Source organism: Furipterus horrens, unplaced genomic scaffold (genome assembly GCF_987537825.1).
Source record: "Furipterus horrens unplaced genomic scaffold, mFurHor1.1.pri manual_scaffold_4, whole genome shotgun sequence".
NCBI classification, from domain to species: domain Eukaryota; kingdom Metazoa; phylum Chordata; class Mammalia; order Chiroptera; family Furipteridae; genus Furipterus; species Furipterus horrens.
The window spans coordinates 118,616,254-118,629,060 of NW_028327174.1; positions in this window are offsets into that span (position 1 = coordinate 118,616,254).

Sequence of the window (12,807 nt, forward strand, 5' to 3'; positions counted from 1 at the left end):
ATAATTCACCAAGAGTCTTCAATAAGATTAAATAAAAAATAAAAATGTCTCCAAATAATTTCCAGAAATCTAGAAATGTCCCAAATTAAAACAAAACAAAACAAAACATTGTCAAGTTCCCAGGCATAAATTAAATTCATTGGTAACTTTAAATCCAAAGACCAAAGGACATAAAGACCAAAATCAAAATATCTCACCCTTTTGCTCTGGCCAGTGTGGCTAAGTTGGTTGGAGTATCATCCTGTAGACTGGAAGGTTGCAGGTTTGATTCCTAGCTGGAGCAAATGAGAAGGTAACCAATCTCTCTCTCTCCCCCATAAAAATGTCCTTCAGTGAGAATAAAAAAATAATCTTACTCTTTTAAGTTAAAAGTCAAAAGAAATTAAAGCCCTCCTTGGTTATTTATTATGCTGCTTTGGAACAGCACCAAGGCATCTGGATGGCCAGATGATATTTCATGTTTGTGCAACCTGGGCTGTCTTTCACAAGAATTAATATAGAACTTCAAAGACCTCAAAATTCGAATTTCCCTAGTACAAAACCTGTGATGTGGCTCCCTGATTAAAGGGGCCAAGAATGTATGGTATACACAGGGTGACCAAGGACTAGCCTCACTCTCACCAGATTTAGTTAGCCAGCCAATTTCCAGACCCAGAACACTATCCTGGATAAAATCAAGTCTCAGAAACCTGTATTTAGTTTTGTCAGAAAAACATAACCAAGGCTTGGTATTTCCTGAAGAACTGAGTAACCCAGGTCAAGCTTGGTTTTCACCTAACCAGGAAGACAGTCGATTGGTGCCAAGTGCTCAGGATGTACACCCTGTGTACTTGGATTCAATAGGGAGAAATCTCACAGCAAACGGTTAATTTTGGCATAGTGCATTTATCATATCTGGAAGAAAACCTCACCTGTGTGAAAGCAGTAGCCAGTCCTGACAATGGCCTCTAATGGTTCTGACTGCCTGCTCTTCATTTCTATGTATATAGTTTTCTTCATTACTCAGGGCTGAACTATGTAACCACCAGAGTAGTATAGAAGTGATGGTATGTGAAAGTGAGGGTGAGTGACTTCTGAGGTCATAGAGGACATAGCAATTTCTCCCTTGACCTCTTGGATTAATTGCTTTTGGGAAGACAGCTGTCACACCTATTAAAATGGCTAAAATATAAAAAACATTGAAAATACGATGTTCTGGCAAGGATGTTGAGCAACAGGGACTTTCCTTCATTGGTGGTAGAAGATAACTACAGGAATATGGTATGTCTGGGCAGGATTTATTTTTTATTGAAATATCATTTACGTGGAATAAAATGTACAAAACTTAAAAGCACAGTTTTATGAATTTCAGCAATTGCTTTTACCCATGTAACTACCACTGAGATCAAGCTGTAGGACATTTCCATCTAGATGGTCCTCTTACACCTCACCCCAGTCAACACTCGCCACACCCCTTGCCAGCAGCAATCATCATTCTAAGCACTCCATGTATTGATTAGTTTGCTTGTTCTAAACTTCACATAATGAGCCCTGGCTGCTGTGGCTCAGTGGATTGAGCATTGTCCTGAGAACCAAGTGTCGCTGGTTCGATTCCCAGTCAAGGCACATGGCTAGGTTGCATGCCAGGTCCCCAATTGGGGGCACATGAGAGGCAACCACACATTGATGTTTCTCTCCCTCTCTCTCTCCTTTCCCCTCTCTCTAAAAACAGATAAATAAAATAAAATGAAATAAAGTAACCTTGTTAAAAAATAAATTAAAAAAATAAACTTCACATAACAAAAGCATACAGTGTATGCTTTTTTCTAGGAGGCCTCTTTTGCTTTCCATATGCTTTTGAGATTAACCCATACTGCTTTTTTTGTGTTTCAGTAGTTTGTTCTTTTCTTCTTTTTACTTTGTATTGTATTTCATTTAATGAATTGGTTTATCCATTCTCCTGTTGGTGGATTTTTCAGTTGTTTTCAGTTTTTAGCTACAATTAATAAAGCTTCTGTGAATATTGTCAAACAAGTTTTCATGAAAATGTACACTCTCTTCTTAAGTGTGCACCTGGTAGCCAATTGCTGGGATCGCAGGACACACACATGTTTAATTTTATCAGAAACTGTCAATGAATTTCCCAAAGAGGGTCTAAGTAGCTGCATTTCCCCCATATGTGAGACCCAGTTGTTTTACATCCTTACAAGCATTTGGTGCAATAGCCTCTTCATTTCAGCCATACTGGTAAGCATGTCATGGCAGCTACTGTGGGGTTTTTACCTTTCCCGGATGAAAAATTGTGTTGAGCATCTGTTCATATGTTTGTTGTCCATTTGGATATCCTCCTTGGCGAGTGACTAAGTTTAAAGTCTTGCTCATTTTAATAAATTGATTGCTGTCCATCATTTATTGAAATGTAAAAGTTCCTTCTGTTATTGACATGGTCCTTTGTCAAATACATGGTGAGGTAGAACCAAGATGTTCTTGGAAGTTGTGGAACTTCAGTCTATGGTGATATCAGTTGATGCAGCTGTGTAATTTACTTCAGCTGTCTTCACTTACAGGCTGCACTACCACAGAATATCAATATTTGGGTTCAGGACTGAGGACCTGCCTATTAGGTCTGATAAAAGACAGCATACTAAGGATGCTCAGTGTATTAGAAAATGTGTGATCTAAAAGAAAAGGCATGGGCTCTAAGTTGGTTACAGAGGGAAGTGAAAAAAGTTGAGTGAAGGGGAGACAGCAGACCATCAACCCTCTGCAGTCCCATGAATATCCAAGGTGGCCTCACTGGGAACGTTTGGACAAATTCAAAGTGGGGAGAATATAGTCATAAAGTGAACACTCGAGTTAGCAAAAAGGAACACTTGAGTTAGTAATTATGGAGGTAGAGGAATAAGAAATAATGAAAGAATCCCTTAGATGGTTTTAGCAGTAGGTCTGTCTCTCAGTCTGATGGCACAGCTTAAGGTGGAAGATGATAGCAACCAAGAGAAGAGGGAGAATTTACCTAAATGGTATAAATCTGCAATGTGACTGGAGGAATAATAATCTGGAAGCAGCACTGGAGCCCCCCAGCCTTAATGCTCCCCTCCCCAAAATAACCAGCCTCTACTAGAAAGGTGATAGTGGAGTGCTTTCCCAGGGAAAGCCTGGTTTCAGTTCTCAAGAGGCGCTCTGTGAGATGAAAAGCAGTGGCTGTACCCAAGAGGACACAGTGGAAGGATCTGTGAGGTGGAAGGAGGAGAGACCAAGAGAAGAAAAGCATTAGAGTTGATGGTGCATATGGGGCTGAGACAGAGAAGGTGACTTGGCCTTTAGGCATTGCATGTAAATAGACAGACACAGGCAAGGTGGGTTGGAACTATAGTGAGAATGGCAGGGAGGTGTCAGGCACTGTAGGAGTCTCATTTCTTGGGCAAGACTGCACCTGAAACTGTGAGGAGACCGAGAACAAGATCCATCTCTTGTTCCACCTGCTCCAACTCCTTTGCATCTGACCTATTTCTGGTCATCCTGACACAGGCCCGGTATGGGGACAGGCTGTCTATAGGGAGTGTGTGAGGCTGGGGTCTCTACATTGTCCCAGGTAGCCTGCTTCACACCTTGTCCTGGCTACAAGTGGAGTAAAACTTGCTTATTCACCCAAGTCAGTCTTAGTCCTTCCCCAGAACAGATTGACAGTTATGGATCCTTATTAATCCTAATCAATAGCTATTGATCATAGAATGTACTTCCTGGGAAAACTGGCAGGTCACTGGAAAGAGTAATCTAGAATGGTTCTCATTCTGGCTCCTCTAGGGGCACTCAATCCCAGGAACAGAAACAGGGAGACTGATTCACATTTATGTGTTTTGTCACATTCATCCCTTGAGTGTTCTTGCAAGAGTCAGCACAGTAAATAGTGGGGGTGAGAGGTGTTGAAGTAAGGAAGGCCACATCTCACACATCAGCTCCTCAGTTCCCTGGATGTGGGGCTGGGATGACCTATATGCTCAAAGCCCACATTTTCTTCTCCACCTAATGAAAAGAGGGCAACTAACCAATGCCATGAGACCAAAGTTTTTGTGACAATTCAACAAAATCAACAGAGGATGCATGTGTGCAGGATGCCTCAATGTGGAGACATAAGGGTCATCTTCTTGCTTCACCATGTTCATGGATATGTGGCCTCTGCTTTACATAAGTTCTTAGGGGAGTTCCCATCTGAGCTGAGACAATGTGACCCACAGCCACTCTAGCTCTTGTTGTCAAAGCAAAGGCTGGTCCCAGTCTCACAGGACAGCTACTGTAATATTGTTATTTATAATAAGAAATATATATTTGGTCTTCATCCCATTTCTTGTACAGAGCTCCTAAAACCCTTAGTAGAGAAGCCAGTGAATGACAAAGTCATAGTTTAAGGACAGGTGATGATAAGTGCATATAGGTCCTCTGTGAGGACATGGCATTTGAGGGAATATTCCAGAAACCTGAGGGGAGAGTTTTCCTGCCTGAGGGCAGGTGCACAAATGAATTCTGGGTCTAAGAAGAGCAAAGGAGGTTGGCATTTCTGAAAGTGGGTGTACAATGGCTGGAGGATAAGTCAGCAGGGCCAGACTTAAGAGTCTGGATTTTTCCTAAGCATGAGAGGGAAAAGGGAGGTCTTCAAGAAAGGAGGGGCTTGATTAGTGTCACCCGTGGAACATGCCACTGGGGCTGAGGGGCAGATGGGAGTAGACTTGGGGAGGACCAGTGGCTGGGGGGTCAAGAGAGAAACATGGCATTAATGAGGGTTTAGTGGTGACAGACAGCTGAAATGACAAGGTTACTGGCCATCCACTCCATCTTCCAGGGGTCAAGAAGGGGCTCCACTGCATGTCCTCTGTGCTCTAAGATGCAGCTGATAGAGCAGCCAACATTTGGAACATATTAGTTACCTGGTGAGGGTGGAAAGTCCACTGGTTTTCCAATCCCAGACACTGGTCACCACAAGGGGCAGAATTTGCCTGGGATAGGGGACTGAACTCATGAGACCAGTTTTAGTCTGGGTGTCAGTTCTGAGGCCAAGAGTGGGGAGACCTGAGGTTTGTTTTGATGTGGTGTGACAGGATCTGCTGTGGTCTGGAGTGGAGCTCTGGACCCCTGAGCATAAGTGCAGGGGTCCCAGAGATTCTCCCCCCGCCCAAAGCAGCACCGATGAACCCTCACACAGAGCATGCTGGAATGCACACGGCATTACAGCTGTGCAGCAAAGCACTGCTCCATGAGAACACATTCTGCTGGGAAAGGTCTCAGCTTTGGTAGGTCAGGTAGGCCTTTGTGGGCTCATCCCCATTAATGTGAGATTCCTTTTAGAGAAAGCAGGCACAGCCAGAACCATGGCACCATGGACCCCTGGGCAGGTTCCATGGGCTCCCTGGAGGTGTCAGGCTGACTTTTAGAGTCTCCACTCTTCAGAGAGGTTTCAAACAGCTTGTGGTTAACTCTTTTTTTCCCCCTGAGGACAGAGTTTTTAATTGTAGTCAAATGAAGTCATGATCATTGCTACTGGTAAACCCTTTCCTTGCTGAATTCTCCGAGGACATCTGCAGTTAGGTTTTAAGAAAGGAAAACTTTGCCCAGAAATTCTGTTGTTTCCCGAAGACTGTGGCTTCCTTCACCTGTTTGGATATCAGCAGTAACATTGTCTGAACTCGTTATGAGACTTGAACCTGTAATCTCTGGATCCTGAGTTAAGGCTTTTCCAACAAGTTATCTGGATGCTGAGAGCAGAAAGCAGATGTGGGGCTGCCATCTCCCAGCTCATATCAGGTCACAGCTGCCCCAGCCTCCTCTGAGCTTGGCTCCCACACCACAGGCTCAGCCTCTGTTGTTTCCATCCACCCATGTTTCAGATCTCCTGTCTACACAGCTAAATGCCTAAATCATGGCAAAGTGAGCATTGATGGAGAACCCCCTTTGTTGTCCTTTTGAAAACATTTTTAATGAAGTAGCATGTGTCTGTGGATGTGTAAAAGGATGGTAATGGATTGTCACGAACTGAACACCCCTGTGAAACTAGCACCAGGTAAAGGAACAAACTTCAGAACTTCAAAGAGCCTGAGGTTAGGACAACCTGAAGTCCAAAACTAAAAGTTTCCCCTCTCCCTCACCCCCAGTCAAGCCCCTTATGTGTTCAGCCTATCACCACCCTCTGTTGCTCAGTTCTGGCCCAGCTGTCAAGCCAGACTTGTCTTTGCCCAGTCCATTCTCCACAGTGTACCAGATCCATTTCCTAAGACCTACATCTTACCATGCTACTAGACCCTGGTACATTTGACAGTTCTTGGCCCTCAGCAGCAGCCTTTCTGTCTTCACATGGCCTGGTCTGCACAGCCACTGTGTGCTTCCCTGCTACTTCCTCCCCTACAAGCCCTTCACAATGGACCCCTTGGCCTTCCCCTCTGGCTTGGGAAGACCACTTCCTCTGCCCAGTAGAGTGCCCTCCCTTGGGACCCTGGAAACTCTCCACCCCACTTGGCCTCTGCATTCACTCACGGTGTGGCATTTCATACCTGCTGGTCTCACCAACTAGCTCCCCTATAGGCCACACAGTCCATGAGGCGAGGGACTACAGTTCTGTAGCTTATTACCTTTTCCTCCAAAAAAGAAAAATCCCTGACACATATTAGAGGTGAGAAACATTAATTAATTAACTGAATGATTGAGGGAATGAATTACAGTGACCCATTGCAGGAGGTCAGTATCAATGTATGGCCAGCTCTCTAGAGCCTACCCAGAAAGACCTATTCCATAATATACACCTAATTGTACTAATAGTTATCAAAGTGACATTGGATAGGTGCTGATTTCCAACAGACAGAAAAGCCCTGGGTGCTGAGGTAACCGGTGTAAGATTTGCTTCCTGACTTCCCCAAATGTCCAGTGCATGTGGGCACCCTTGATGGACTAGAAAAAGTGCCAGGGACAGGAAGTGGATGTAAAAGTACCCCTTACAAGGCCAACTGCCCTTTCACTGTGCCGCAAGGGATGTGCCCCAGGAAGACATTGGGGGTTTGGGCGCAGAAGGGGAGGACACACAGGCATTGCTCCAGCTGTATATTTGTGACCAACCCTAGATGCCTGGCCCATCCTTTTCCCAGGATCTCAGCTCATTTTATCTATTCCAGGAATCAGGACTTGCTGCCAGAGGTGGCAATGCCTGCCACAGGCTACCACCTAGCTCTTCTTCCCCAAGGATGACATAAAAGCAGTTACTATTTTGTCAAATAAAACATCATAATGAGTCAATAAATGTTGCAAAGTCATAATGGAACTCAGAGAGCACATGTCTCAGAGCGGGCAGTGTAGTGTCAGACAGGTAGCAGAAAACCCAGGGAAGGCTGAGCAGTGATCATGTGCTAACATGACTCTTACCTTTGCCACCGTGCTCAGGATGGCCCCTGCTGGCAGTGGAGACCAGGATGTGACACATCAATAGCTCCTGTAGACAACAACCTTGGAGTCTTTGCTGTATTGACCTCACCAGTATGACAAATGATCTTAGAGCCTAAAAGCTGGACTTTACGGCACTCCTTCTTCCTCTCTCTCCAGACTAACTTCAATAAACAGCACGATCCCCAGTCCTTGGCCTCAGCCTCATACACAAACACTCCACAGCTGGTTCTGTCTCTTCTTGAGAAACTTTCCAACCATATCACTGGGGTAGCATTCTTTCTTGGGTTACATTTGCATTTGGAGGACACACTTTTCAGAGCCTTTGCTTCCTGGCCTGGTGACACTCCAGTGCAGTGGCCACTGTAATGTTAATCTCCTCAGAGGTGTCTACACAGCTCAGTCACTCTCTAGACATAGGAACAATAGGCTACATGGTGCAAGGGTCAGTGACAATGTCTGAAAGGCTGGAAATCTAACTCCTACCTCTGTCCATTGTGCAAGCAGGAACCTGTGGTAAGACTCTTCCAGTCTAGAATGATCCAACAAGATGGCATGACTCATGAGAGAGGACGGGCAAGCTCCCTTTACCAAGTGCCTAAGGCTACATTGCTCTATGCTTGGTTCAATCAAGCTGGAGATTTGTGTCCCAGACACTTCTTCCATGTGTGGCTTGAAAGTTAAGCTGGCCAAAAGTGGACCCTAATCTGAGGTCTAGAAGCAGAGAGCAAGACAGATGAGAAGGATGTCAGCACTTTTTGGTCTTCATCCAGCAGCCCTGGGGAATAACCAGTCCTCTACTGCCCGGAGGTAGTAGTCGCACATAGGCAGTAGTGGGATAGCCTCCCTCCAGCACCCCTTTGTGGACAACCCTAGAGTGTCCTACAAGGCCAGGGGGTTAAGAGCTTTGATTAGTGGTTCCCCTCTCTATCTTCCCTACTTTTTCCCCTGTGCGGCTCCAGGTCTTATGAGAGCCCTTCATGCAAGGTTTCTTCTCAGTGTGAGCTCTGTTCTATGAGCACCCTTCATGCATGGATCATTTTTCCTTGGTGTGAGCTCAATCCTATGAGCAATGTTTGTGCACATTTCCTTCTTCCTCTGTGTGCTCTCCAGTCCTATAAGTATTCTTAATGCACAGATCTTCCTTCTCCAGTGTGAGCTACAGGAGCATGGTATGCATGAGGCTCAGCTTTCTAGATTTTAATCTTACCATACAAATCCCCACCTGTCGTTGGAGCTGAGCAAGGGGAACACTTTGGATTATTTAGATTATTCCCAAAACATCGCCCAGTATGGGCACACTCGACCATCTCCTGTGCTCCCTCTGTTTCACCTGCTCCAAAGCAAGTCCCCAAATCCTCAGGTTCTTTGCAGTGGTGACTCCTTGATTTGGGCTTCTTTACTAATGTGGGCCACACGATTACATCACCAAGTCTCTGCTGAAATGCAGCTGACTAGAGATGGCCCAGAGATGTCTTCATATTTTCAAGGCCAAAGGTGTCGGGACACAGAGCTGCCCACACCACTGTTAGCTATGGAAGCCCCTGAAACTCCAACCTGCTCACAAATGGCCCCCAGGCCTCCTGCCAGCTCCCATACTGGGACAGCACGCCCCTCACACACACCCTCTCCCTCAGTCTGCTGGAGCAACCAGCCTCCTTATTCTCCTTGCAACCTTTTTTAAAAGTCTTGCTTTATAATATTTCAAAACTAAGCTTGAATTGGAACAATGTTGAGTGTTCCAAATGTCTGGGGTTTTACTTCATTTGATATGACATGGTCTACACACAAGTGCTTAAAGGTCATTTCATTTAATGTCATTCTAAGGCTCTGCCCCCTCTTTGCCTAGCCATCAAATGCTACAAAGTTACCCAAGTGAGAATAAAGTGTGTGCCTAATTAGTAATATCTGAGAAGGAGGAGAGGTGGCTAGGATCCAGAGTCCCCAAACTCTGAAGGAGCCAGCACACAAACATCTCACGAAATGCACTCATTATTCATAGCAGAGGGGTCACATTTCCTCACAAATTCTCACCTGGTCAGCTGGAGCAATTGTGCAGGACCTGCCTGATGCCCACATGCTGGGCCTGTCTCCAGTCTTGCCACTCTAATTAGCCAGCATTGGCACTCATTTCTGTTTACCCCTTCTCCCCAGCAAAACTCCAGCATGTGTCACTGGTTGCCCCTCTGGCTAAGCTGGGTTTGGTATGAGGCAGTTTGTGAGCTAGTGGCTGGAGAAACAATGTTTCTGTAAAGGTCCTTCTTCCTTAATTCACACTGTCTGTCCTCTGTGTGGAACAGTCAAAGGCTGTCATGACTGAAAATGCCAAGAGAAGGAACTTGAGAAAAGCCATTCCCAGAAGCCTGAACAGTGAGCAAAGTGTGGGGTGTACACATACTGACTAGAATGTGGAGGGAAGAGGAAAAGGGGAGCAAAACTGAGACTCAATAGATACAGAAAATAATGGTCCAGCTGTAAATTACACTAGAGCTGGGATTTATAACAGCAGCTATCTGTTAGTAATTAAGTCCCTCAGTGCAGAGGGGCAGCTTGTCAGAACCAACATTGAACGGATGTTGCCTTTCTCCCTGTTAACAAGGGCTGCCAGGGCCTTCTGAGCTGCCTGCCCCTGCAGTGAGTAGTCTAGTTGTCACTCATCTTGGGAGTGAGGAAGGCAAAGTGTTATACTATTAGCATCCCGGCACAAAAGCATTGTCAAAGACAGAGTGACGGATAGAATGGTATGACTCCAATGAACTGGAAGAGTTTCCTCTCACTTGTGACAGCATCAGTACAAAACTCCATGGGCCGATCTCACTCATAAAGTCAGCACAAAATCCTGCTAGAAACCTCTTACTTTTTTAAGCCTTCAGGAGCTGTGTGCACCTATTCTTCTACTCACCTTGCTGCTGTAAAATTGTCTTCCTATTTTTAGTAATGTCCATCCACATAATGAAATCAGAGTTCTAAGTAGCTTATATTTTTAAAGTGTTGGCCTCTGTGCCTGAATATTCTACACTTCTTATAGGAAAATATTTTTCAACTTTTGAAGATTTTTTTCTGTTATTTATTTCTGTATATGCATGCAATATACTGTTCTTCTATTTCTGGATTAAGTGATATTCCAGGGTATCATATTGACTTTTTGTTTTCTCCCATCATGCCCATGCCTACCTCTCCATCCCTGTCCCTCTCAACAGGCAGAGTTTACAGCTTTCACTGGGTACAGAGCATTCTCTGATGCATGAACCAAATATGAGTCCATTCTCATACAACTTTTATATGTTTTGCTGGAAGTTAAAACTTTCTTTCTATTTTTTTTTTTCTCTTTGGTGATATCACAGACATGGTTTAATTTTCAAGTGAAACCATATTTTAAATGCAACAATAACCGTATCATAGTGATACCAGAAGAAGAAGAAGAGGAGCAAAGGATAGAAACCCTGTTTGAAGAAGTAATGACAGAAAATTTCCCTAACTTGATGAGAGAAAAAGTCTCACAAGTACAGGAAGCACAGAGGGTCCCAATAAAAATGAACGCAAAAAGGCCCACTCCAAGGCACATCATAATTAAAATGGCAATATTCAGGGACAAAGAAAGAATACTAAAGGCAACAAGAGGAAAACAGCAAATAACATAAAAGGGAGCTCATGGGTGTTGAGTGTTTCTCAACAGAAACACTACAGGCCAGAAGGTAACTGCAAAAACTCTTTCAAGCAATGAAAAGCAAAGACCTACAACTACCACTCTACCCCGCAGGCTTCTTTCAAAATGGAAGGTCAAATAAGGAGTTTGCCAGACAAATGAAGACAAAAAGAATACATCTCCACCTTAGCATTGCAAGGCATGCTAAAGGGAATGCTTTAAGAAAAAGAAGAAAAAGAGAGAAGGGAGAAGAACACAGGTACAAAGGGAACTGAATAAATACCTGTAAATAATAATCTTGAATGTAAATGGATTAAATGCTCCAATCAAAAGACATAGGGTAGCAGAATGAATATGAAAACATAACCCACATATATGCTGTCTACAAGAGACACACCTCAAAACAAAAGTTCTACACAGACTGAAAGTGATGGGATGGAAAAAAGTATTCAGAGCAGCTGAACGCGAAAGAAAAGTGGGGTAGCAATACTCATATCAAACAAGACAGATTTCACAGCAAGGGTCATAAAAAGAGACAAAGAAGGGCATTTCATAATACTTAAGGAAACAATCCATCAAGAAGATATAATCCTGGTAAACATATATGCACCCAACATAGGAGCACCCATATATATAAGGGAAATCTTGGAAGACTACAAGAAAAAAATGAAGAGCAACACACTCAACAGAAACACTACAGGCCAGAAGGTAACTGCAAAAACTCTTTCAAGCAATGAAAAGCAAAGACCTACAACTACCACTCTACCCCGCAGGCTTCTTTCAAAATGGAAGGTCAAATAAGGTCACAGTAGGGGACTTTAACACCCCATTATCAACAATAGACACATCTTTGAAGCAAAGAAACACCAAGAATATTGAGGCATTAAACAACACTCTAGGTCAAATGGACTTAGTTAATATACATAGAACTTTTCATCCCAAGGAAGCAAAATATACATTCTTTTCAAGTGCACATGGAACATTTTCAAAGATAGGCCACATGGTAGGACACAAAACAAGCCTCAACAAATTCACAGGAATTGAAATTATATCAAGTATCTTCTCAGATCACAAAGCCTTGAAACTGAAAATCAACCTCAAGAAAAAAACACAAAGGCATTCAAAATCATGGAGAATAAATAACATGCTACTAAACAATGAATGGGTTAACAATGAAATCAAGGAAGAAATCAAAGAGTTTCTGGAAAGAAATGATAATGAACACATAACAACCCAAAACCTATGGGACACAGCAAAAGCAGTCCTGAAAGGAAAGTTCATAGCAATACAGGACTACCAAAAGAGGTAGAAGAATCTCCCGCCAAAAAATCTAATCCTACAGCTACAAAATCTAGAACAACAAGAACAAACAAAGCCCAGAGTGAGTACAAGGAAGGAAATCATCAAGATCAGAGAAGAATTAAATGACATGGAGACTAAACAAACAATTCAAAAGATCAATAAAACTAGCAATCAATAGGGGGGAGAGGGGAGGGAGAGAAGGGGAATATGTAATGGGAGGGCTTAGTCAAAGAACGGGTATAAATGACTCATGGACATGGACAACGAGGAGGGATATGATTGTGGGAGAAGGGGTGGGCTGGGTGGGGGGGAGCAATGGGGGAAAAGTGAACAATTGTAATTAAAAATTTAAAAAATAAAAAAATAAAAATAAAAATTTTTTAAAAAAGAAGAAAAGGAGGCAGTGAAAAATACCTGCTTTGTGTGTGTGTGTGTGTGTGTGTGTGTGTGTGTGTGTG